Here is a 27,237-nt window from a genome sequence, read left to right on the forward strand (position 1 = left end):
GTATATCTCTTGAAGGATTCATATCAGCTTAGTAGCTCAGTGTTTGAGAGATCCCAGGGATCCAGGTTAATTGAAACTGCTGGTCCTCCTACAGGGTCACTCTACTCCTCAGCTTCTTCCAACTTTTCCCTAATTCAACCAAGGGGTCACCAGCTTCTGTTCGCTAGTTAGATGTAAATATCTGCATCTGACATTTTCAGCTGCTTGTTGGGTCTTTCAGAGAGCATTCATGGTATTAGAGGACAGTCATGATGAGTCTGTTTCTGTGAGCAATTGATAGCCTCAGTAATAGTGTCAGGTCTTGGAGCATCCTCTTGAGCAGGATGCCATTTCGTACCTATTGTTGGACTTCCTTGTCCTCAGGCTCTTCTGCCATTTTTGTTCCTGTAGTTCTTTCAGACAGTAATGATAATGGGTCAGAGTATGAACTGTGGAAAGGCAACCCCATCCCTTACTTGATGTCTTGTCTCTCTGCTAAAGGTGGGCTCTACACGTTACCTCTTCCCATTGTGGAGCATTTCACTAAGGTTCCACCTTTTAAGTCCTATGAGTCTGTCATCACCCAGGTCTCTGGTACATTCTGCAGGTTCCCCTCTACCTTCTACTTCCCAATGTTGCCTGTTTCCATTTTTCCTGCTGACACTCAAAGCTTCAGTATTTTCCCCCACCCAATACCTGGTCATGTTCCCCTCTTCCCCTTCCTGCCCTCTTTTCCACACAAGTACCCTCTCCTTCTCCCTTTTCGTTTGTTTGTTTTTTTTTCTTTTGTTTGTCTCTCTCTCTCTCTCTCTCTCTCTCTCTCTTTTTTTTCCTTTTCATTGAATGTGGGTGCCCTGCATTTGGGGCAGTGATTTTCAGAATAGAGACATCATCATAATGGATGAAAGGTATTATTTAAATTTGGTTTGTCATGCAATATCTTGATTTGCCTATGATGATTGAGAATTTTGCTGAATATAGCAGTCTAGGCTGGCCCCTGTGGTCTCTTAGGGATTGCAAGGCAGCAGTCTAGTATTTTCTGGCTTTTAGAAGCTCTGTTGAAGAGTCAGGCATCAGGTGTAATTGTAATCGGTCTGTCTTTATATGTTACTAGGTTTTTATCCATTCTACCTTTTAATATTCTTTCTTTGGTCTGTACACTTACTATTATTTTGTTTTACAAGAAGGTTATCAATTCTGGTGTTATCTATCTAGATCTCTAAGCTTCTTGTACATTATAACCATCTCTAAAAAGTAAGGGAAGGTTTCCTCCTTTGATTTTGTTGAATATCTTTTCTTGTTCTTTGAACTGGAATTCTTCACCCTCCTCTGTTCCTATTATTCTTAAGTTTGGTCTTTTTATAGTGTTCCAACTTTCCAGGATGTTTTGAGTTAGTAATTTTTTATATTTGGTAATTTCTTTGATGTATGCTTTTCTCCTGTGGTATCTTCAATGACTGAGAGTGTTTCTTCCACATTTGCATCCTGTTGGTAAAGTGTGTATCTGTATTTTCTGTTCTTTTTTCTGGTTTTCCATCTCGATGTTTGACTCCATTTTTGTTTTCTCTATTGCTTTTATTTTCATTTTTAGTTCTTGGACCCTTTTATTCATTTTATTGTTTATATTTTTGTGTGTTTTTTTAATGGTATTTATTTGTTTCCTCTTTAAGGGCTTCAAGAAATTTGGTTTTGGTTTCATTTATTTCATTAGGGATTTGTTTATATCCTCTTTAAAGGCCTCTTTCGTCTTTATGCCATGGAATGTAAAGATGTAGTTTGGCTCTTCAGGTGTGTTAGTATTTCCAGAGCTTGCAGTAGAGGGAGAGCTGGGTTTCGATGGTGACATGGTGTTTGGCTTCTGTTGATAATATTCTTCTGCTTGCCTTTTGCCATCTAGTTTTCTCTGGTGTGGTTTGGCCTGAGTGTCCCAGCCCTGCCAAAAAGTAGATGAGCTGTGTGCCTGAGGTTTGAACATGCCTCCTTGGAGGCAGGCAGAATTGTGGGGTGGAATGAGGTGTGTTGGTTTGTGACTGCTTTAGGTATAAGTACAGTCCAAAAGGAAAATAGAGCTCTGACAGAGCAGGAAGAGCACAGGGTTGCTAGGCTTGCTGAAGTTCCAACAGGTAGAGTTATTGTAGGTGGCTTGCATTTGGTTTGTCTCCTCTCTCTCTCTCTCTCTCTCTCTCTCTCTCTCTCTCTCTCTCTCTCTCTCTCTCTCTGGTGTATAAATGTGTGTGTGTGTGTGTGTGTGTGTGTGTGTGTGATGCGGGGGTTATAGCTGGCTTCTAGGGAGGCAAGCAGAATTGTGGTGTTGTGTATGACATGCTACTCCGTGACTGGTACTGGTGTAAACCATAACACTACATGTAATCATGTATCTATTTTCAGTAGTTTTGCTGACTTTTTTATCTCAAATTGTAAAGGTATTATATACAGATATATTGATGTATTGATATATAGAGATAGACAGATACTGCTTCACAACATAACAGAAATCAAATTTATGCCACTCTAGCAGAGGCTGCAAAGGAGAAAAGAGGGAGAGAAACTTGGGGTTAATTGGCCCCAAAATTCTCCCTGCTTATGTAGATATTCCCAAATAGTTACAATAAACCCTACCACATACCAAACATGAAACGTGGTGGGAATTCACACTTTAATGGAATAGAAAACAATATTCTTTTCATTTATGAATATAAATTTTTCTTGTACACACAGGTGAAAAGGAAGTAAAAAATAATGCCCCGATCAGTGATAATGTTTGATGATCTTCTATTATCTAGTGGAAAACTCACCAAGAATAGTTACTTTAAAGCATCATTAAATCTAAGTGGTAGCTTTTGCAGCAAATAAATGTAGTAATCAATCTTACAGTGTAGAAAACTGATACTTTATCCAGAAAAGAGTGGAATTCTGTGACTTTCCATGTATAGAAAGGAAGGCTTAGTTCACTTAATCACTGCTTTTATGTTAGTTACATTGTGACTTTACATTGTTACAAGGTTTTATACTTCATTAATAAATTTAGCAAGGCATGATGCAGAGGGTAAAGAGATTTACTTAGCCAAGTAATATATTTTTTGAATTCATAAAGGCAACTGAATTCTTGATCGAGATTTTTTCTGTCAGAAAATATGAGATCCTATAAAATATTAAAATGTTTGTAGACCTGATTTTATATAGATGAATTAGATAAATATGATGATCAAATTAGATACTTTCTGCTATTTCAAAATCCTTTTTCACAAAACTTTCTCCTAAACATGAAGTATATTTACTTTAATAAATATTTAACCTATTTTACTATGAAGCTTAAATTCAGAACATGAATATAAATTTTCTCTATTTCTTTTATAGATCATTTTATCTACAAGGAAGTTATTAATATTTTCATTATTGCACTTTTTTATTAATTTTTTCATACACAATGTTCTTAATATGTTTCTCTTACTAACATGCCTAGAATTCTCAGCCGGATATATTCTTTTTTGTTATTGTCTGACAATATATTTATATTTGAAAGAATATATTTTCTATGGAATATTCAGGCCAGACCATTACTAAACAACACCCAAAAATAACATTGAAGTGACTTGTTCATGGTTATAAAAAGGTTCTTGCTTAACTATATTTCTGTAGCATATGACTTCTCAACTATATATGCACATGAGATGATTAATGGCCGAGTCACACACACACACACACACAGAGAGAGAGAGAGAGAGAGAGAGAGAGAGAGAGAGAGAGAGAGAGAGAGAGAGAATGTGGTGTCAGGAATGCGTGAAGAGCCAAAAATGTGAATTATTGGGATTATCCAATATCTAAAGTAAGCGGAGCATTCAATGCGTGAATAGATTCTACTTAATAATATCTGCCTGGCAAGTACTGTCTTCAGAATCTGAGTCTGTTTTCAGTTTCAAGTACTTCTTGAAACTCGCCTACAATGTCACTGACAATAACAACATCACTAAATATTAAATGTTAGATACTTAAGAAAATGATTATCAATTATCCTATCTCATTATAACCATATAAGTGACAAATGTAATAAATATAACTTTAAAAATCACTACAATTGAATCATCTCAATTGAATACTACAAAATTCAAAAGGAAAATCTTTTTGTGACATTTTGATTAAAAGTTTACATTTGAGCTGAAGAGATGGCTCAGTGGTTAAGAGCACTGACTGCTCTTTCAGCGGTCCTGAGTTCAAATTCCAGCAACCACATAGTGGCTCAAAACCATCTCTAATGAGATCTGATTCCCTTTTCTGGTATAACTGAAGAGAACTATAGTGTACTCATATATAATAAATAAATATATTTTTAAAAGTTTATATTTTATAAAATTTAATAAAATCCTTATAATAATTCATTTTTTACATTAAAGGTAGCTTTACGTATTTTTCGAAAAATAATTTTCACCACAAGAATAGTCTTTCAAAAATATTTGAACATGTTCTTTTATTTTCCTTGTTCTCTTTTAATAATGAGTTCTAATGTGTTCTGTGTATTTCTTTTTTCATTGGATGTTTTATTCTTTTACATTTCAATGTTATCCCATTTCCCAGTTTCCTATCTGCAAAGCCCTTATCTCATTCCCTCTCTAACTGTTTCTATGAGATGCTCCCACACCTACCACCCTCCCAATCCCACCTCACCACCCTGGCATTCCCCTACACTGAGGGGAATCCTTCACAGCACCAATGACCTCTCCTCCAATTGATGCCAGATAAGGCCATCCTCTACACATATGCAACTGCAACCATGGATGTCTCCATGTGAACACTTTGGTTGGTGGTTTGATCCCTGGGAGGTCGTTGAGGGGTGGAAGGTCTGATTTAGTTCATATTGTTGATCTTCCTATGGTGTTATAAACCTATTCATCTACTTCACATTGTGGTCCTTATGCTCAGTCCAGTGGTTGGCTGTAAGCATCCATATCTGACTATTCCACTCCTGGGCAGATACCAAACAGAAGCTCCAACATAGAAAAAGCACACATGCTCCACTATGTTCATAGCCACCTTATTTATAATAGCCAGAAGCTGGAAACAACCACAATGTCCCTCAACGGAGGAATGGATACAGAAAATATGGTACATTTACACAATGGATTACTACTCAGCTATGAAAAACAATGACTTCATGAAATTCACACTCAAATGGATGGAATTAGAAAATACCATCCTGACTGAGATAACCCAGTTACAAAAGAACAGATATAGTTCTCACCGATAAATAGATATTAGGCAAAAGGCTCTAACATGATACAACTTGCAAATGATATGAAGCTCAAGAAGAAAGAAGAGCATGTTCTTATTACTTTAAATTACTACATTACATTCATAAGAAAAATGCAACTTAAGAGCATGTCCATAAAAGTCAAATTCACTCATGGCTCAAAATGCTTAGATCTGTAACTCTGGTTATAATCTTAGTAAAAATTACTAACCCTCTCTGATAACAGTTTTAATGCTTTGTTTTTTTCATTGAAACCATTTATCAGGACAACATTTATAGTAACCTATAAAATACAATGTAGACTACTTAGTATGTGCTACATATATCATCTTCTTGGCTCACCTGAATCTTGCAGCATACATCATTATATAATATTTTCTGTGTTATGCCATAATCACTGAGTAGTCTGTCGGAAAGCAGAGGGGTAAGTCTGCAAACCTAGTAGTTTCAGAAAACTAACTCTGTTTTGCAATGATTAAAATGATAGGATAAAAACATTCTTCAGGAAATATGAAGGAGATTACATTCACAACAGGGCATTTCAGTGAATAAACACTGTATTAAACTGAGTACTTTCAGGTTTACGGTTAAACTTACACTTTAATAAATGGCGTAATAAATTATTATGTTCATGTCTAAGGTATTTTCATTTTTGAAATATTTTGAGTTATATATATATTTGAATGCATTAACTATAATTACATCTTTAACCTTTACCTCTTTTCATGGCATGTTTTATGTTTTCCTTACCTAGTAAATGCTACAGAAAAGTGATAGTCATAAAAAACTTGTGTTTATATTTCTAAGAATATAAAATATTAGGACTAGGAAATGTCTTGTATTTTCTCACAATGTATGAGAAGAAAACTGACACAGGGTTCAGCTGCATGTTGATTTCAGATTTCAGGCTAAGTACAGAATACTTCCTACCTTAATTAAATATCTCAAAGACAAGGAGAACATAAGACTTTTAACCTTGTGATAAAGAATTTTCCATGCTACCTCTTCTTTAAAGAGAAACTGACTTACATTCAATAACATTTGGGTAAGAAAATTTTTCAGTCAACTGTCTCAATTCAATATATTTTAAGAAAATTTATATTTTGGTTAAGCAAAATTTTCCATTTCTGAACACACCTTTTTAGTGTTTTAAATTTTTCATTGTGTTTTCCAATTTTTTTACCTGTTTAAACAGGTAACTATTATTTTGATTAGGAGATGTAGGCAGAAAAAGATTTCTAGATAGTTAAGGTAGATATAGACAAGTGCATATGATCAACTGTTTTAGTATATTCTTCACAGCACTGTAGTAGCATTCAATTGCATAGAGTTTGTAAATAACTGGACCAAATTTATTGGCATGCTGTTAACATTCTTAGAATAGTTATAACTTTACAACTAAAATTGATTAAAAATTTTATCTGGAAACTGGGAAAAGCCCAAGGTCATATTCATAAGGAAAGAGATAGAACCAAACTATATTTTTTCTAATTTTAAATATAAGCATAAAAATGTATTTTTTCACAAGAACACATATTACAGTGTTGCATGTGTAGTCTTTAAGTTCTATAGAAGAAGACATATTTGGCTTAATTAGAATTTATAAAAGTCATGTTCTCTCTCAAAAAATGAATATTTCCTTTTTATATTTCACAGAATTAAAGTATGAATATAGAAATAAAAGTAAAATATTAGAGAAATAATTCAGATTTAAAATAATTTAAATCATGTTGGTTAGTAAGTAATAACATCAATTTGACATCTTTCTCAGATTATTAATACAAGTTCTTTATGATAAGAAAGAAAATAGAAAGCAACGTTTAAATTGCTGGTTCTGAGTGATACAACTGCTGGTTAAGCTGCAATACTTCACTATAGTGAATGCAATCTTACATCAATTGATCTTGACAGACATTGCAAAGCTCAGCATTAACACTGCAAATTTTTTTCACAATATTTCTTTGAAATTTTAAGAAAAAAGCTCATAAAATTATGAAATCAAAATTTTAATTAATTATTTTCATGCATAATACTAAACAAATAAAGTTGTTAATGTTTCAAGAAGGCACTGTATGGATCATTTACCCCAGAAAATATCATGTTCAATAATCAAGAAAAGTGTGTGTCCTTTTACTTGGGTTGTTGCAAATAAATATATGCTTCATAAAAAATAGAATTTTTTTATTTTTTAAATCGACATTTTTTAATGACATAGAACTCAAAGATATTTGTCCCACTGTTAGTTTCTTTAAAATAAGTAAAATATTGACATATGCTAAAATAGTTTATTGTAGATTGGGATCATACTTCAGTGAATAAGATCCTTTTAAAGAAATTGGAAGAACCTAAAATAAATTCTCAGAACTCAAATAAATACCCGGGCTTTAAGTCTTGTTGAACCTTATGCTTGTAATCCCAGGAACAGAAAAGTAGGGCTTGTTGGCCAACTACTTGATTAGGCAATAAAGTGAGCCTCAAATACCAGTATGAGGTTTTGTTTAAAAAAAGGATTTAGACTGTGTAGGGTGAGAAAAATTAACAGCAGCTACTCTATAGGAGATACAATTGCCACGTGCTTTTTGTTATTGTTGTTGTTATTGGATAATTTTTACTTACATTTCATATGTTATTCCCTTTCTTGGTTTGCTGCCCATAAGCCCCCTAACTCTTCCTATTCCCTTTCTTCTAATGGGATATACCCCTTCCCATCCACCCTCCTTTCCATCCTGCCCCAAAATTCCTTTATACTGGGGGTCCAACTTTGGCAGGGCTTTTCCTTCCTTTGGTGCTCAACAAGGCCATCCTCTGCTACGTACGTAAGTGGAGCCATGGGTCATTCTTTGGGTTGTGGTTTAGTCCCTGGGAGCTCTGGTTGGCTCACATTGTTATTGTTATGGGGTTGCAAGACTCTTAACTCTTTCAATCCTTTCTCTAATTCTTCCAAGAGGCATCCCCTTCTCAGTTCAATGGTTTGCTGCTAACATTCACCACTGTATTTAACATGCTATTGCTATGTCTCTCAGGAGACATCTATGTCCAGTTCCTGTCAGCATATTCATCTTAACATCATCAGTCTTATCTAGTTTTGGTGGCTGTGTATGTATATATATATATATATATATATATATATATATATATATATATATATATATATATATGCCACATGTGGCTTTTCCTTCAGGCTCTTCTCCAAACTTTGACTCCATATCACCTCCTATGAATATTTTTGCTTACAGTTTTAAGAAGGACTGAACATCCACATTTTGGTCCGTCTTCTTCTAGAGCTTCATGTAGTCTGTGGATTTTACCTTGGATAATTCAAGCTTTTGGGCTAATATCCACCTATCAATGACTGAATACCATGTGTGTTTTTCTGTGATTGGGTTACCTCACTCAGGATGATATTTTCTAGTTCAATACATTGGCCTATTAATTTCATGAAGTCATTGTTTTTGATAGCTGATAGTACTCCTATTCATCTGTAGATGTACCACATTTTCTGTATCATTGTTGAAGGGCATCTGGGTTCTTTCAAGCTTCGGCTATTATAAATAAGGCTGCTATGAACATAGTGGAGTATGTGTCTTTGTTGTATGTTGGAGCATCTTTTGGGTATATGCCTAGGAGAAGTACAGCTGGATTCTAAGGTAGTACAATGTCTGCTTTTCTGAGGAACATCCAAAGTAATTTCCAGAGTGTTTGTACCAATTTGTAATCCCACCAACAATGGAGGAATGTTCCTCTTCTCCACATCCTTGCCAGCATCTGTGGTCACCCGAGTTTTTATCTTATCCATTCTGACAGATGTGAGTTGGAATCTAAGGGTTGTTTTGATTTGCATTTCCCTGATGACTAAGGATGTTGAGCATTTCTTCGTGTACTTCCCAGCCATTTGATATTCTCCAGCTGAGAATTTTTTATTTAGCTCTGTACCCCATTTTTGTACCCCATTTTAATAGGATTATTTTGCTCTCTGAAGTATATTTTTTTGGGTTCTTTGTATATTTTGCATATTAACTGTCATATATAGCATTAGTAAAGATCTTTTCCTAAACTCTTGGTGGCTGCATTGTCCTAATGAGTTTCCTTTGCCTTACAGATGCTTTGCAGTTTTATGAGGTCCCATTTGTCGATTCATGATGTTAGACCATAGGTTATTGGTGTTTTGTTCAGGAAAATTTCCCCAGTGCCTATGTGATCAAGATTTTTCCCACATTATTTTCTATTAGTTTGAGTGTATCTGGTTTGATGTGGAAGTCCTGGATCCACTTGGACTTAAGCTTTTTACAGGGTCATAAAAATGGGATGATTTGCATTCTTTTACATGATGACTTCTAGTTTAATCAGGACCATTTGTTGAAAATGCTATCTTTTTTCCACTGCATGGTTTTAGATCCTTTGTCAATTATCAAGTGAGCATAGGTATGTAGGTTCATTTCTGTGTGTTCAATTATATTCCACTGATTTATCTGTCTGTTTTTGTCCCAATTCCATTCAGTTTTTAATCACTATTGCTCTGTAACACTGCATGAGGTAAGATGTGGTTATTTCCCAAGAAGTTCTTTTATTGTTGAGGATAGTTTTTGCTATCCTGGGTCTTTTCTTATTCTAAGTGAATTCGCCAATTGCTCTCTCTAATTCTGTGAAGATTTGAGTTGGAATTTTGATGTAGATTATATTGAATCTGTAGACTGCTTTTGACAAAATGACCATTTTTCTATATTAATCCTGCCGATCCATGAGCAGGGGAGGTCTTTGATATTTTGAAATCTTCTTCAATTTCTTCTTCAGAGACCTGAAATTCTTGTCATACAGATCTTTTCCTTGCTTTGTTAGAGTCACGCTAAGGCATTTTATATTATTTGGTACTATTGTGAAGGTTGTAATTTCACTAATTTCTTTCTCACACTCTTTATCCTTTGAGTAGAGGAAGGCTACGGAATTTTTCTTTCTTTCTTTCTTCCTTTCTTTTTTTATTTAGTTAATTTTATACTCAGCCATTTTGATGAAGTTGTTTATCAGACTTGGTAGTTCTCTGGTGGAACTTTTGGGGTGACTTAACTAAGATATCATATCATCTGCAAATAGTGATGTTTTGACTCCTTCCTTCTTCCCATTTTGTATCTCTTTGACCTTTTGTTTTCTGATGTTCTGACTAGGACTTTGAGTACTATATTGAATAAGTAGGGAGAGAGTAGGCAGCCTTGTCTAGTCCCTAATTTTAGTGGGATTGCTTCAAGTTTCTCTTCATTTAGTTTAATGTTAGGTACTGGTTTGCTGTATATTGCTTTTACTATGTTTAGGTATAAGCCTTGAATTCCTGATCTTTCCAGGACTTTTATCAAAAAGGAGTATTGAATTTGCCAAATGCTTTCTCAGCATCTAATGAAATGATCATGTGTTTTCCTTCTTTGAGTTTGTTTATATAGTGGATAACTTTGGTGGATTTCCACATATTGAATCATCCCGTCATCCCGTCATCCCGTCATCCCTGGGATGAAGCCTACTTGATCATGATGGATGACTGTTTTGATGTGTTCTTGGAATCGGCTTCCTAGAATTTGATTGAGTAATATTCCATCATAAGGAGAATTGGTCCGAAGTCCTCTCTCTTTGTTAGATTTTTCCGTGGTTTCAATAAAAGCATACTTGTGGCTTCCTAGAAGCAATCAGGTACTGCTCTGTCTGTTTCAATTTTCTTCCAGTCCTCCTGGACTTTCCATGGATGCTTTGGAGAAAGAGAAGGAAAATGAGATTAAGCTTTTTCAGAGCTCTCCTAGGAACAGAAGGAAGGCAGGAGACCTCTTCCTTCTTTGCTGTCTCCTATTGTAGAAATGCTTATTTCTGGTTCTGGGTTCCATAGGTAGGATATCTGGGTCCCTTTAGTGGGACACCATCTAGTTATGTCTATTGTCTTTCCTTGGTTACCAAGCCATCCATGTCTGTCAGTTTATGTCTGTAGTTTTTGTGTCTTTTTGCTTAAATGTTTTATGTTTCATGTTCAAAAGAAAAAAAATGGTAAAAACTTTATCTGCCGGTCATTCACGCCTTGATTTAGTTTTAACTCATTTCAAAAAAGGAACAAATATATAAAAATCAGTTTTAATCAGCCTTTGGAGCCCTGCATCTGCAGCTAGGAACCTAGGTCAGCTGGAGAAGCTCCCCAGGAGCTGAGCATCTGCACCAGAGGATCTTAAAGGTCCCAGCAGGTACTCAGCTTCTATGGTAAGGAAGCTGATGGCTGTTTCTATGAGAAAAATCCCTGACTATAATTATTAGACTTAGTAGGTGATAAGGTGCTTCTCTTAAAATTACAGCAAAAAAATAAAAATAAAAATGGTGTTTAGTATAAATAATAAAGGTATGTGTAACCACTTCATTTTTGTTTCTGATTGGTTTTAAATGTATAAATATGTTCTACATGTCTTGGTTATAGACTATTGGCTTTTAAGTTATTGGATATGGTTAAAAAATGTAACATTGGTAACAGAAAGTTGGCTTAAAAGTGGTAATTTGGATGGCGTCATTCTAGACAACATGTGACATGAGCCAACCCAAGGAAACAGGTCTAAATTGGGATAATATTTTTTATGGAATTCTTATCCTAGAAACCAGACTTTAAAAGAATTTAAGACAAAATCTTTTTGTTGAGGTATTAGAGGACACACCATTGTAAATTAATATGCAGTAATTGGCAGTCAAACTTTTTAGCATGAGGGATAGACTTGGTGTTTTGGAGAGACTGGATTTTAGAGACTAGATTGTTTGTTGGAGGTTGAGTTTTGCTTTCCAAGTTGAGGTTGTGCTCTGGTGTTGCAAGGAGAAATTAAAGATTGTGGTTAAAGATTGCCAGTGTTACATTGGGTAACTCACACATATTTGTAATTAAGGAAAAAATCATGCAGGTAGAGATTGTTAAAAGATTTACGAAGGGTTGATGAGGCTATGGAACTTGTGAGAGCATTACACCCTGTTTGCTTACTCCAACTGCCATTTCAAGATAGATTTAGAGGATTTTCCTTTTTTTTTGTTAAGGATTTCTTTATTTATATATAAGTACATCGTAACTGTCTTCAGGCACACCAGTAGGGCATCAAATCTCATTATAGATGGTTGTGAGCCACCATGTAGTTGCTGGGATTCGAACTCAGGACCTCTGGAAGAGCAGTCAGTGCTATTAACCACTAAGCCATCTCTCCAACCCCTAGGATTTTCTTTATGCTATTTCTTTTCATCCTGGTGATCGCAAAAGGTTTTCATTTAGTGAACTTGCCTATAATCTTAGAGAGCCCATGAAGTGGAATCATTGAAAAGTTTTATGAAAGAATGACTAATAGCCCTATATTATGTAATTTTGTCACTACTTCAACACAAGAAGTTAGGACTTTAAATACTTTAATATACATTATTCATTATATAGCCATTTTATTAGCTGATCCTTCTGAAGGAATTTTACTACAAGCCTTTGCTCTTACTATGTGCTTTAAATTTTTGGAGTAGTTACTCCAGAAATGACTCAAAGACAATGTCCTTTTCAATATTTGAGATATTGGTTGTATCCTAAACAAATTATGGCATAGAAAATTCAAGATAGTTTACTTTAAATTATTTTAAAAGCTTTTAAAGATATGTTAATTGGCTAACACCTCACCTTAAGATTATCACAGGAGGACTTAAAGCCTTTGTTATCCTCAAAGATATGCAAATCCTAATTCCTCTAGATAATTATCTAATGAGGGAGGAATAGCTTTGCAGAAAGCAGAGAAAAGTATGTGCCAACAACAGATACATCAATTATAAAGACTATGATCAATTGTTGGTTGTTTGTATCCACAATAGTCCTTTGGCAAAATCGACCATTAATATGGACTCATTTTTCCTCTTCAAGTAAAAGTTTGAATGCCCTATTATGAAGATGTTGTTGTGTCAATACAGAATTATAAGATAGAGTCATGAAAGTATTTTAAAAAGGAACCTGAGAAACGTACTTTATTCCAAATAGCAATTAAATTGGTTATTACAAAATACTGATATTTGGCCTATTACATGTACTAATTTTTAGGCAATATTGATATTTTTACTTTGTGTGCTTTTGTATTTCCTGTAATTATGTGCATGCAGCTCACAGAAAATGCACTTACTGTATTTATAGATGGCTCATCTAATGAAAAGACAACATATATAATTGGATCACATGTTCATTCTCTTGAGTATCCCCTTGCTTCAGCACAGATTATTGAATTACATACTGTAGCTGCTGTTTTTTAAATGTTGAAAAAAAAATCAAGCCTTCAATTCATATACGGATAGCCAATGTGTGGCTTATGGTTTGCAAGTGATTAATTTTTTTTTCTTTTTTAAATAGTGCTAACCTCAAATTTTACAATTATTTATCCTATACAACGATTGGAGGTAAGTTTTCTACATTAAATCAGTGAGTGACTGGGTTGGGGATTTAGCTCAATGCGGTAGAGCGCTTGCCTAGCAAGCGCAAGGCCCTGGGTTGGTCCCCAGCTTCAAAAAAAAAAAAAAAAAAAAAAAAAAAAAAGAAATCAGTGAGTGATGATTCCAGTGTGAATGCCTGACAACTCGCTGTCTTTTCAGAGCTCTGGCTCAGACAACTGACTAAACAAAACCATAGACTCATACCTAGCTCTTTGGGAATGGTAATGGAGTTGATAGTTTAAATTTTCCCTCACGAAAAGATTCTCAATTCCCAGCTTTGCCCTGCCAGCTCAGGGATTTCTAATTGAGGCTGAATGTGGACAATATTTACAGGATTTGGCATTTCTAATTAACATTTAATGTTTAGGTAAATAAAGCTTGTGTAGGAGTACTAACCGCTCTTCCAGAGAATGTACTGTTCCTTTACAGGCCATTTAAGAACTCAAACTAGATGGCCTGGACCCCTTAGCGAGGGAGGGCAATATTACCAGGTAGATTATAGGTCTTGCATAAGAACAATTAACCAAACAATCTCATTCTTTATATCACCAGAACAATAATAGCTGAAGACAATAATTTACTATACTAGTCAAATTATAGATACAAGTCCTCAGTGTTCTCAATTTCTTCCTGTATCACAAATAGTGTTAATCCTCGAGGACTTATAAACAATATCTTAATAAATAGAAAAGGGGGAGTTATATCCCTGTATGTCATACAATTATTTTAATAATGCTCTTTTCATTTTAAATTTTAAAATTTGGATGACAAGGAATTCTTTGAGTGTTTATGGCACCGTACAACTAGGCATACTTCTGCCTAGGTAAAATGGAAGGATCCATATATTGGTATATGGCATGATCCTGTTCAGGTATTTTATATGGGGAAAAGGACAAGTTTGTGTTTTTGCTACAGGATAATGCAGGAATGTGCTAGCTACCGGAGTGGCTGTTGGGACATGCAGATGCTGGGAACATGAAGATTCAGCTCTTGTGGTTCGGGACCCTGGAGTAATTCCTGTGCTTTTGGATGAAGATGGAGGATTCCCCCTAACCTTGTGTCATCATGGAGATTTTGCCATTGCTGCAGTCATTGTTACGGCCGCTATATGTCCCATCCCACAACGGCCTGTGCTCCAACCCTCTGTGCACCACTACATGCTGGAGGAGAAGACCGTAATCCAGCTGTTACCCTGCTCTCCCTGTTCCCTCAGCATTTTTCACTGCCATGACTGGTGTTGCCATTTTCTAGTCCATGGCTTCACAGGAATGCCATCTGGGTAAAGCTGCTGGAGACCAGGGAACTCTGCCCTTGTTATTCAGATCAATGAATGGGTTTCATTGCTTGCTGGTCATTTGGGAGAAGGTCAGCTGATCCTGAACTGTCATGGGAAAGACCGTGACATATATGCTGCTAGTGTAGCAACCATTGCTGCTGCAGCCACTGTGTCTGTAGTATCTGGGACTGCCCTCCCCCAACCTGATGTTAAGTCAAGCACAGTTGATAAACTTTCAGAAGTAGTTTCTGACAATTGGGAATTCTAAATTTAAATTAACAATCATTATTCTTACAGGAACAGCTTTACAATTGTCCTCGTTGTTTTGGCCCTCAGTGGTATGGCCATTGGGCGCCACGGTAGTCAGCTTTGTGCTTCTTATAACAAGCGCAAACAGTACACCCAGTCCTGGACAGCAACTAAGCAAGTGTTGCTCTTCTTGGTAAGAGACAATTCCTCTGCCCAAATAGGGCTCAGCCTTTATGAGAAGCAGTTAGCTAAAGATGGGCAACCCTTTGGAACCAATCCGCACCTAAGACAGGAAACTCTGAGACTGGCTAAGTTTTTCCAGAGACGTGAATGAAGTTGCCACCCCAAAGTGTCCCAAGACAGGCACTACTTAATAAAAAAATAAAAAAGGGGGGACTTGTTGGACCCTACTGGGTACCCTGCAGTGTTTGTCCCCTGGGGAGTCCTGCTGATGCATGTAGAAGCCTTCTGTTCCTAACAAATGAACACCCTGGCCTGGTAGCCACACACATGGTTGGTACACCTGGGCAATGGTTTGTTCCTGTCTTTTGTTCTTTGTTCTTTGTTTCTGGGGGGCTTAGGCAGGTCTTCTTGGATTTCTCCCCAGTAACTTTGGGGCTTGTATTTGGTCTTTTGATCCTGAGGCCTTAATCCTATTTTCCACTGTGCTTCCTGGAATTTTCCACCCAGTGAGCTTGGGGTGTATATTCAGTGAATAAAACTAAAGATTTGACATTCTCTCTTAATACACATGACCCAAGTATGTGTGTTTTTTTTAATTCCACAGGCTTATGCCTGGTTCTCGGTACCATGTCAGTGTGGGCACTGATAGTTGCTCCCTGTTATTTTTGCGGTTAGAGGTATAATTATGGTTCTGTGTCCCTTTTCTTTTGGTATTATTGCAAGGAAATTTCTTGGTTTTTCTAAGGTGTAGTTTCCTTACTTGTGTTAGAGTTTTTCATCTATTATCCTTCGTAGGGCTGGATTTGTAGAAAGATATTGTGTAATTTGGCTTTGTCATAGAATATCTTGGTTTCTCAATCTGTGCCAATTGAGAGTTTTGCTGGATATAGTAGCCTTTTATAGAGGCATTTATGTCCTCTTAGGATCCGTATGACATTTGCCCAGGATCTTCTGGCTTTAGTATTCTCTGGTGAGAAGTCAGGTGTAATTCTTATAGGTCTATCTTTATATGTTACTTGACATTTTCCCCTTATTGCTTTTAAAATTCTTTCTTTGGTTTGTGCATTTTTGGTTTTGACTATTATGTGACAGGAGGAATTCCTTTTCTGGTCCAATATATTTGTAGTTCTGCAGGCTTCTTTTATGTATATGGGCATCTGTTTCTTTAGGTTACAGAAGTTTTCTTCTACAATTTTTTTTGAAGATCTTTAATGGCCCTTTAAGTTAGGAGTCTTCATTCTCTCCTATACCTATTAACCTTTGGTTTGATCTTCTCATTGTGTCCTGGATTTCCTGAATGTTTTGGGATAGGAGTCTTTTGCATATTACCTTATATGTGAAGCTTGTGTCAATGTTTTCTATGGTATCTTCTGCCCCTGAGATTCTCTTTTTTATCTCTTGTATTTTGTTGGTGATGCTTGCATCTATGACTCCTGATCTCTTCCCTAGGTTTTCTATCTCCAGAGTTGTCTCCCTTTTACTTTCTTTATTGTTTCTATTTCCATTGTTAAATTCTGTATGGTTTTGTCCATTTCCTTCACCTGTTTTGTTGTGTTTTCCTGTAATTCTTTAAGGGATTCTTTAAGGGATTTTTGTGTTTCCTCTTTAGAGCTTCTATTTGTTTACTTGTATTTCCTGTATTTCTTTGAGGGAGTTATTTATGTCCTTCTTAAAGTCCTCCATCATCTTTATAAAATGTGATTTTTAATACAAATCTTGCTTATCTAGTGTGTTTGGATATCCAGTATTTGCTTTGGTAGGAGACCTGGGCTCTGATGATCCCAAGTAATCTTGGTTTCTGCTGCTTAGGTCTCTGGACTTGCCTCTTGCCATCAGGTTGTCTCTAGTGTTAGCTTCTCTTGCTTTATCTGAAAGTGACTTGGCCCTCCTGTAGGCTTGTGTGTCAGCACTCTTGTAGACCTGCTTTCTTTCAGCCAAATCTGGGAACAGAGAGCTTCTTGCTCTCATGTGTGTAAGTCCTTCTCAGGAGTGTTAGCACTTTTAAGGTGTTGCTCTCTCCCCAGTGTGATTTGGGTCAGCTATTTTATTTATTTACATTTCAAATGTTATCCCCATTCCTGGTTTCCCCTCTGAAAACTCACTATCCCATCCCTCCTCCTGCTTCTATGATGGTGCTCCCTCAGAGCTTGGGGACCCCAATGGAGGAGTTAGGGGAAGGACTTAAGAAAGTGAAATGGTTTGCAACCCTATAGGAAGAATAATAATATCAACCAACCTGACACCCCAGAGTTCCCAGGGACTAAACCACCAACCAATGAATATACATGGAAGGACCCATGGCTCCAGCTTCATATTTAGCCTTATCTGACAGTCATGGAAGAGTTCTTTTCTGGGGTGAAGTATAAGGTAAATAATTCTATACCTCCCTACTTGTATCCAGTGAGTGTGATGACCATTGTCTGAGAAGTTAAAATTACTCTTTATGTAGTAGAATAAGCATGGAATGAGTATTTGGCAACTTGAATTTTTGGGAGAAATAATTGCTTGTGTTTTGATAGAATATACTGTTACCATTTATTGAATAACACATATACATATGTCTTTAATGTGAACAAATATTATATGTTTTATTCCATTGACCTTTTGTGATGTATATAATCAGTAGAAAAGGAAGCAATAAGAATATATGCCCATGATCACACACAAGTAAACCCATGAATTTTAAATGCTACTCCATTTTCCTGTCACTTTTCCCAACTTGTCTCTGTTTATTATGATAATATAATAAATACCACATTCATATCTAAGAATACAGGACAGTTCTAATGTACAAAATGTTAATGTTATTACTTACACTCCTGTTTGTATTTTTATACATATATGATTTTATTTTTGTCTTATATCAGATTTTGAATATTTTAGTTCCTATCAACTATCTTAGTGTGCAAGTGTCAGAAGTTACCTTGTCTTTATTTTTGGAATTGTGTCTTTCTTTGTTCTAACTATAACTGAAGCTGTCTATCTATTAGCTATGTAGTATACTGAATAAAAGATACTTTGAATGTTAAAAGGAATCCCTAACTTCAGATACTTATCATTGAGAAATGTTATCTAATTCATGTGTATAATTCTGAGAGTTTAAATGATTATGATTTTCACTTGTAGTATCAAATAAGATGAAAATGTTTTCTTTAACTTATTTGATGTCAATAAAATATCTGCTAAAACAATTTAATTTACATAGATTGTACTAAATATTTGTTGGGCAGTCTCTTGTGTTGAATATTAAACATAAATAAAACATTTATTTTGGCCTTTAATTTCATTTATAAAATGTTTATATCATAGCCTTTTAAGTTTAATAACTCTAAGTTGGCTTCAGAATTTAAATTCGTTTATGATTTTTAAATTAATATCTACAGTGTATTCAAACACTGTGGCAATTTATGGTCATATTATGGTCCTGTAATAGGTTCTTCTTGCAATGACTTTACCACATTTAATCATTTATTTAGTAAATAAATTATCATGTTCCTGTTTTGTTCAAATCCAGTGAGTAAAAATAATTCTGTAGCAGTGGTTTAATTTGCTAGCATTAAAATTAATAGAAGTTCAGCTTTTAAAGGAAATTTGAGAATCATCATATTATGCGTTAACTTACTCACCTGCATCTCTTCAAAATGCAGAGCATTTATGCAAAGTGCTGTTCCTTTAAGAGTTATTTTTTTAAATATGGTATTTTTCATTATTTTCCTTTCTCTTTCTTTCTTTCTTTTTTTATATTTGACTATGATGTATGTATGTGCATGGTCAATCATATGAGTATAGATATAACCACATCATCGTGCGTATGTACCATGATGAATGTGTGTAGATCAGAGAATAGCCTTTGGATGTTTGTCCTCATCTTCTATCTTGTCTGAAACACAACCTCTTTATTGTTCAAAACTGTGAATTGCAGGGTAGCTAGCAATTCACTAATTCACACACTAATATTCAAATTTTAGGCAATAATTAAGGTTGCATATATTTCATATCAGAGAACAATTTTCTACAAATGGAAGAAATAACACCAAGGGAATTTTAATTGAGGCAGTTAAATAGTCTAGACAATTTATGTCATAGTACTGGGTGGTTTCCTGATGGAAAAAAAAACAATCAAACAACAACAACAACAACAACAAAAACAAAAACAAAATTATGGATGGTAACTTTGGTGGCTCTATCCTCTGATAGAAAGGTTTTTTGCATCTTATTTTATAAACAATATGAGATGTGGTATATTTTATCAGCCCAGGGAATATCTTTTAGGCCTTAGTGATATCAGTTTGGCTAATCAGAATAGCAGGCTCCCAAATTACCTGAATGCTGATGTTCAGAAACTTTAAATAAATCACATTGCATCTAAAAATAACACACTTAAGTTACAGATGAAATGAAATCAGCTTACCTGAAAATAGAATTATCATCATGGACCAGTGAGTCTCATAGGTCTTTATTAAGGGAAGAGAATGAAGCAGGGGTGGTAGATTTTATAATTTTTGGACTTTCCTTTGACATCTTTGAAGATGAAAAAGAGGTCATGTACACCACTCACACTAAAACAGTAGTGGCATGTGGACACTTGAAAATTTAAGGAAATAGTTTTACTAGAATGTCAGAAAAATATTTCAGCTCATTTATAAATAGGTTTTAGCCATGTGTCATGTGTAAAATATTTACCTGCATTTGTGTAATGTAAGCCAATAAATTCATTATGGTCATTTGTTATGACAGTGGGAGCAAGCAGATAATTAAACCAAAATAAATTAATTTGATTATTTACTCACTCAATGGCACAATCAATCTCATAATTTGGGATTTAATGGAGATAAAATGGGATGCATTGAAGATTAAATATTGTTCTTAACCATTGCTTCTGTCCATCATTAAACAAGATAATGCATTTTTCCTTGTTTTGGAATATATTATACAGCTTGCAGAATGATAAGGCTGATTAATGAAAGACAATTATACCTCCAATTACTAAAAGTAAAATTGTTTGTTTTTATCTATATTTAGCATACCTGTGGGAAGGATGAGCTTAAGCATATTGGTGAAAAATCTTAAAAATCATGCACACATTACATGGAGATGTGTTTTTGGACGAGGTTGATGCTTTCAATTATTAAAACCATAAATTTCTGTCTTATGTTTAGATAAAATAATAAATTGTTATTACACATGTTGTCTGTGGACTCAACTATACCAGTTTATCCTTCTCTTCCACAGCATCTGTAAATTTGCTGTCCAAGTAATTCCGTTCCCCTGGTCCTTGTAATATGACTTAGTTTTGCACTTTTGAGATAGCACAGACTATATGAGTAAGATGATACATACTCCAAATGTTTTGACAAGAGAACATTTTCGGGTGCAGTCATGTGATCCAGCAATTCCAAAGCAAATTCTCTGTTAAAATTATCTTTAAGAGAATATGTTTCTAAAGTTTTTATGTCTAAACTGAAAAACAGTGATTACTCAGAAATCTCAGAATCTAGAGCACTTATTTGCCATATTTACATTAGATGATGCTGCATTTTGAGTCTACCATATAAATATAAAGCCTTAAATTCTAAACAAATTAGGAATAAGGCTCAGAGATCACCTTTTCTAGATCTGAATTTCAAGTTTAAAATTATTCTTTGAGGATGAACACGTTTCAAATGAATTTTCCAGTGTATGTGAGTAAAAAAACTAAAAATAAGACATATGCTTGGTGGAATTTAATCTTTTGTTGTTTTTTTGTTTTGTTTTTGTTTTGTTTGTTTGTTAGATTCGATTCTATGTATAGAACACCAGACTTTGAACATGTTAACCAGAAACTAATCTGTGAGCTTCATTTCTGCCCCCAATTATTGTCTTTTTCAATTTAACTAAGGATTTATATTACATACTGAGAATACTCTCCAGAGTACAGTAAACACTATATAGTCATGTTTAAAGAAAAAATTTTCAGAAAATAAATTTTATGGTTTTCTTTTTTTTTTGGTTCTTTTTTTTTTTTTTTGGAGCTGGGGACCGAACCCATGGTCTTGCGCTTCCTAGGCAAGCGCTCTACCCCTGAGCTAAATCCCCAACCCAATTTTATGGTTTTCTATGGGGGTATGAATGTACCAATGAGAAATATTTTTTAAACTAGAGTGACTTCTTACATGTCAAGATTAAATTTTATATAAGAGAATCTTGAATATTATATATCTTATAATAGAAATTAAGTAACACTGTCATATAAATTTGTTAATTTCAGGCACATTTGAGTACTCTTTTTAAGGAAAAAAGAAAATATCACCTACATGGATTAATTTATTTCCCTTTCTAAACTTTAGGAGTCAGAATTTCAATGAGAACAGTACAATTTGAAGAGAAATGCTCTACTTTGACAACTGATTAAAAGGTATTTATACCATGGCATTATTCAGTACATTGAAACTAATTAATTGCATTCCACTTCATTATGTTAAAGGACTTTTAATATCTTCTCAAATATCTGTGGAGTAGCAGTAGTCCCCAGAGCTTCTGGCTATTAATAGCTTCTCTTAGTTCCACAGTCTTTCATCCACTGACAGTCCAACAATGTCTTTCCCACTTTATACCATTAAGCTTTTGTTACCAATGACAAAGAAATGACTCCATCAAGGATATAAGAAGCAAAATATGTATTTCTATTGAATTCTCTTTTTCATCACTTTCAAGAATTAATGTATCTGGAAGCAATCAATCTCTTCCTTGTCTCTCCTATTAATGGAATGATAATAAGAATATTTAAATACCATACTACCTTTAACTATATTTTATATTTATTGAGTTTCTGAGTGTTTTTTTCAAGCAGTGATTCTCAACCTGTGGGTTACTTAACACGACCAAAAAATAGATATTTTTATTATAATTCATAACAGTAGAAACAAAGTTTTATTTCTATTGTTAGAACAACAAAAGTTACTGTATTAAAAGTTCATAGCATTAGGAAGGTTAAGATCCATTATTTTAAGTCATGTCCTATTACATGTAATTGTTGTAGATATCTCTGTCAAAATTATTAACTGTTACACTCAAAATATTACAGACTTTCACATTCATGATATTTCACTTTGATATGCCACTTATATAATGGACATAATAGGAAGACTTTTGGTTTAATGATTTATAACCTCAACTTTTTAAAAATATAAATTCTGCCACTATGGCTACCCCTGTCTGTTTCTCTCCTTCTCTCTCTCATACCTCAGTTTAAGCAAACACACATATTTTATTTTAAGATGCATTTAGGTACATATGCACGTTGTGAAAATATTCTAGGTACTTTCTATATACCCTTCTACTAGCTATTGCCTCAGTTAATCTCTGAAAAAACAGATAATTCTTCCTAAATTTAAAAATAAATGAGTTTTTGATATACTATTTTTAACTATAAAATTAGTATATCATCAGAATTTCCATTAGTTATTCTTCCTATGTGTAACTATAATGTATTTAGTGATTACATATTCTTTTTATTTGTATTAATTTGCACTTACTTTTGATTGACATACTTTCTACTATATATAGTATACATACATATAATGTGTATATATATATATATATATATATATATATATTATACCATATGTACATAAAGATCAGACAGATGTCACACAAATTCCATTGGTCTCCAAATTACTTTTATAATTAATTTCAACTATTAATTTGGAGGTTTTTATACACTCTTACAATGTGTTTGATCAAATCTATTTCAACTTCCTACTTTTCAATACATCTCATACTCTCCTATATGCCCAGTCTTGCTTTCTAATGTCATATACAACTAAAAAAACATATACATACATACATACATACATACATACATACATACATACAAACAAACATACACACAAACACAGGACACATTACGTATTGCCTATATATTTTTGAATGTAAGATCATCGACTAGAGCTTGAATATCTAGGGATCTGAACCCGTGAGGAAAATTGACACTTCTTATCTAAGCAGGCAACATTTATCTTTATCTCCTCAGCAAGGGATAGAAATTTGTTAGAACTTTTCCCAGTTATGTTGTGATTTTGGCTTGTTTAATCTTGCACATCATCTATCTACTATGTATTTGTGAGTTTCTGTATGTAACAACCTTGTCATGCCTGTCAAATTTTCTTTGGAAGCATACATCCACTACTTTTTGTTCTTAAAATATTCCTTGCTTCTAAGATAACCTTGGAGACTTTATCTAAGGATGTAAGATATAGATGTATCATTTGGAACTTAGAAATTTGTAGATGATAAAAGAAAAATAGATTTCTGTGAAAGGAATGCTCTTCTAATTGCTGCAGAAGGTTATAAAACACTGGATTTTGGGCTAAATCTATCTGGGACCTAAAGATGGCACTGGTGAAGAAGACTATTGACAAGGTGTGGAACATGGTTTCTGGGAAGCACAGGGAGTCTTAAGTAGGGTAAGCTGAGCTTTCTTATCTCATACTCAAGGTCCCTGGGCAATGTAGGTCTAAGAAAGAAATCCAGAGTATCTTGAAGGGACTTGTTGATGACCTCTGTGTGAGTGACTATTGCTTGATATGGGAATGACAATATCAGGAACCGCAATGCTTCAGACACACAGGAGTGTTGAAGCCTTCCCACCTGAGGATCAGAGAAATATCAAAGCCTTCCTCAGTTCTGAATGTGAATGCAGGCAGTGTGTCCAGCTGCATTCTGCAGCTTTGTTCCACAGGATGTTTTTGGCCTTAAGACTAGTCTCACACAGTCATTGCTTCTACCAGTCTTTTTTTTTTTCAGCTGTATATAATAATTCATACTCCCATTTATCTCATGTAATATTCACAGCTCCTGGTTTAAATGTTTAAATGTTTGAAAATCCATGTTAAATTGTCATATCAAACATGCTAAGCTTCTTAAGTGCTACAACTTTTCCATTCATTATCCCAATTTGTGCACTACTTCTTCTCTCTCTCTCTCTCTCTCTCTCTCTCTCTCTCTCTCTGTGTGTGTGTGTGTGTGTGTGTGTGTGTGTGTGTGTGTGTGTGTTTGTGTTTCTTCCATTCTCTTACCATCCATTAGCAGGACTCTGGAAATCAAGTCATACACAGAGGCAAGTGGACTGGGACCTTGGTTTTCCACCTTATTTTTGCACAGCATTTTTCACTGAACATACAGCTCAGTAAATGACTGGACTAGCTGCTATTCAGGAGTCTGGATCTGTCCTCTGCTTCAGTTCTGGGATTCCAGGATTACCATGCTCAGATCTTTATGTGGGAGCTGAGGATCTCAATTCAGATCCTGTTGTTTGTGCATAAAGGAGATTTCACACACCCAACCATTTGCTACCTCTATTTTTACCTTAGTGGTCAGTTTATATTCTTGATGAAATGCATTGAAATTATGGGAAAATTGTTTCTGGCTAAATGTGCCCTATCAGCAATAGGAAAAAATTTGGTATAAGAGGAGTTATGTTTCCTACACATCTTTTTTTTTCCCCATCAACTCTCTCCTGACTTGTTTAAATGAAATCATGTAAAATCTGTATGTAAACTTGGAGATATTGACCTTTTTGTCTTTGTACATGGGAACAAATACAATAGGTAATGACAGGGTACATCAGAGTTTTATCTAATCCATTTTAAGATGTGTGATATTCAGGATGAACACAATTTTAGAATCAAAATAATTTTGACAGGCTTAGTCACCAGAGCTATCAAGTTTGGAAAGATTATTAATTCAAATGGAGACATATCTATTGTTCATCCATTCTCATTCCTTTGATGCACAATTATTTATACTCCTTTTTAATTGAGTTTTCTAGAAAATATTATATTGAATACTTTAAAGTTTTAGTGCTCCCTATAGAATATCTTCTGAATTTTAAATAAACACATATATGTGTAGTTTTCCTTTGGGATTAGGATATATGAATCCTTAACTAATTCTTCGAGGATATTAAAAAACATATATCCATCATCTTCTTCTTGGTAGGAACGTTGAAATTAATTTTAGGCAATGCCAACATCTAACACTGGAATTTTGCTGCACATCAGATACCCCTGATGCTGCCTACAGATTTAACCATCATAGTTTTTCACTGTAAACCATAGACTTTTTTAAAGCCAAAATTGTCAGCACTAATTTTATAAAGAGTCACTTTAATTAGATGGATATCTGAAACAGATGATTTCTTTTATGTTTGACAATGTTTGAGTACATGTACATGCAACATTTAAGCAACACATTTATGAGTCACTCTTCATTCCTTACCATTTATATTTATCTCTTGCCAGTTCTGACAACTGCCTCAGTTCTACAGTAATACTTAACATACTTAGTGGTAACAAACCAGTAAATTCTTTCCCAGCTATAATATGTGAAACTGTTTTAGTTCATTCTTTACCCAGGGCTATTATATATCCTCAAGTCACAGTGTAAATAATAACAATAAATGATTTGCAGTCTCTCTTTCTTTGTTCCTTTGCACTTCTCCCTAGATTGTCCACAAGAGGAATCACAATGATACCACTCCTACTTGAGCACAGCCAATTTCCTTTAGAAAAATCAAAAAAAAAAAAGTACTACAGAATATGGTCTTAGTCCTTCTTGCCTTGTGCCGCAACAAATATGTGTTTTTCATTTTCCCTCACCATTCTTTTTCTTTAACTTTATTCCATATTTTCACAAGGATTGTGAAAATGTGACTTCTCTGAGATTTTTCTTGATTTCCTTTTAGTCTGTATTTTCTTCCATAAGTCATTCATCAATTTACTATCCCAGAGTACTTTTCTTCTTTCAAATTATGTGCTTCTTCTCAAACAGTTCCTTCATAAATCTGTTTGTCTTTTCCCATTATTCCATGTAACTATTCATCTGGATATTTATCTTGTAAGCAATTTCTTAATATGTGCACTGTATTTTTTCTTCTCCTAAGCCAAAATTCAGGAAACAGATGTGCTAAGAATTGTATTACAAATCAAATGTTATTATTTATTTATTCATTCACTTTTAACTATATTTAGAGAACTGGAAAGTGTTGTGTCATCATTTTTGTGTACAGAGACTACAGTTCATTACCTTGTTCAAAGCCATACTCCTGATGCCCATATCTTTATCCAGATAGATATCCCTGGTTCCACTCAGTGGAAGATTGGGATATATAGAGTCATTCATGTATCTATTCATTGTTTTAGCTGACTGGTGAGTTTTGGTTTGTTTCTTATAATATTGCTGTTTGGAGATGTGTTACTCTTGTTCTGTGAGACAGAGACTCACTCTTTAAGCCACCAGGACTCCAAATTACTACAGTAATAATGATTATTTATCTCTTTAACAATTAAAATTTTTTAAATAATATATGCATAATTATGAATCTAAAACTCCCTTTTTTCCTAGCACTTTCTATGACCTTTCAATATTTCAAATTCATGTCTTCTTTTGTCACATTTACTAGGAAATATATGAATGAATATATAAATGAAACATATGCTGCTTGTATAGACACACCATTATTACTGATCCTGTGAATTTGTAATGCAAATTAATGGGCCCAGGTCTGGGGCCAACTACTTCTCTTTCAAACAGTAGTCATTAATTTCCTGTAGCTCTTCATTAGAGGTTGAGTTCCCATGAGATTTTTCCCATACAAGTTGAATATCAATGGATGTTTCATTTTTAAGGTCTTTCTTGAAAAGTACAGTTTCTCCATCACATGTCTAGAAAACACAGACTCCCTGTCAGCTTCCTAGCCTTCTGACCCTTACAAGCTACCTGTAGTGTTTTTGCTGCAGATATTGTAGATATGGCTTGGGGGTTTCTCTTTAATTTTACTTGTTGAAGTTTTCTGAAATGCCTTCTAATGCTGAAAAAAAAG

The sequence above is a fragment of the Rattus rattus genome, chromosome 10 (assembly GCF_011064425.1).
Source record: "Rattus rattus isolate New Zealand chromosome 10, Rrattus_CSIRO_v1, whole genome shotgun sequence".
NCBI classification, from domain to species: Eukaryota; Metazoa; Chordata; class Mammalia; order Rodentia; family Muridae; genus Rattus; species Rattus rattus.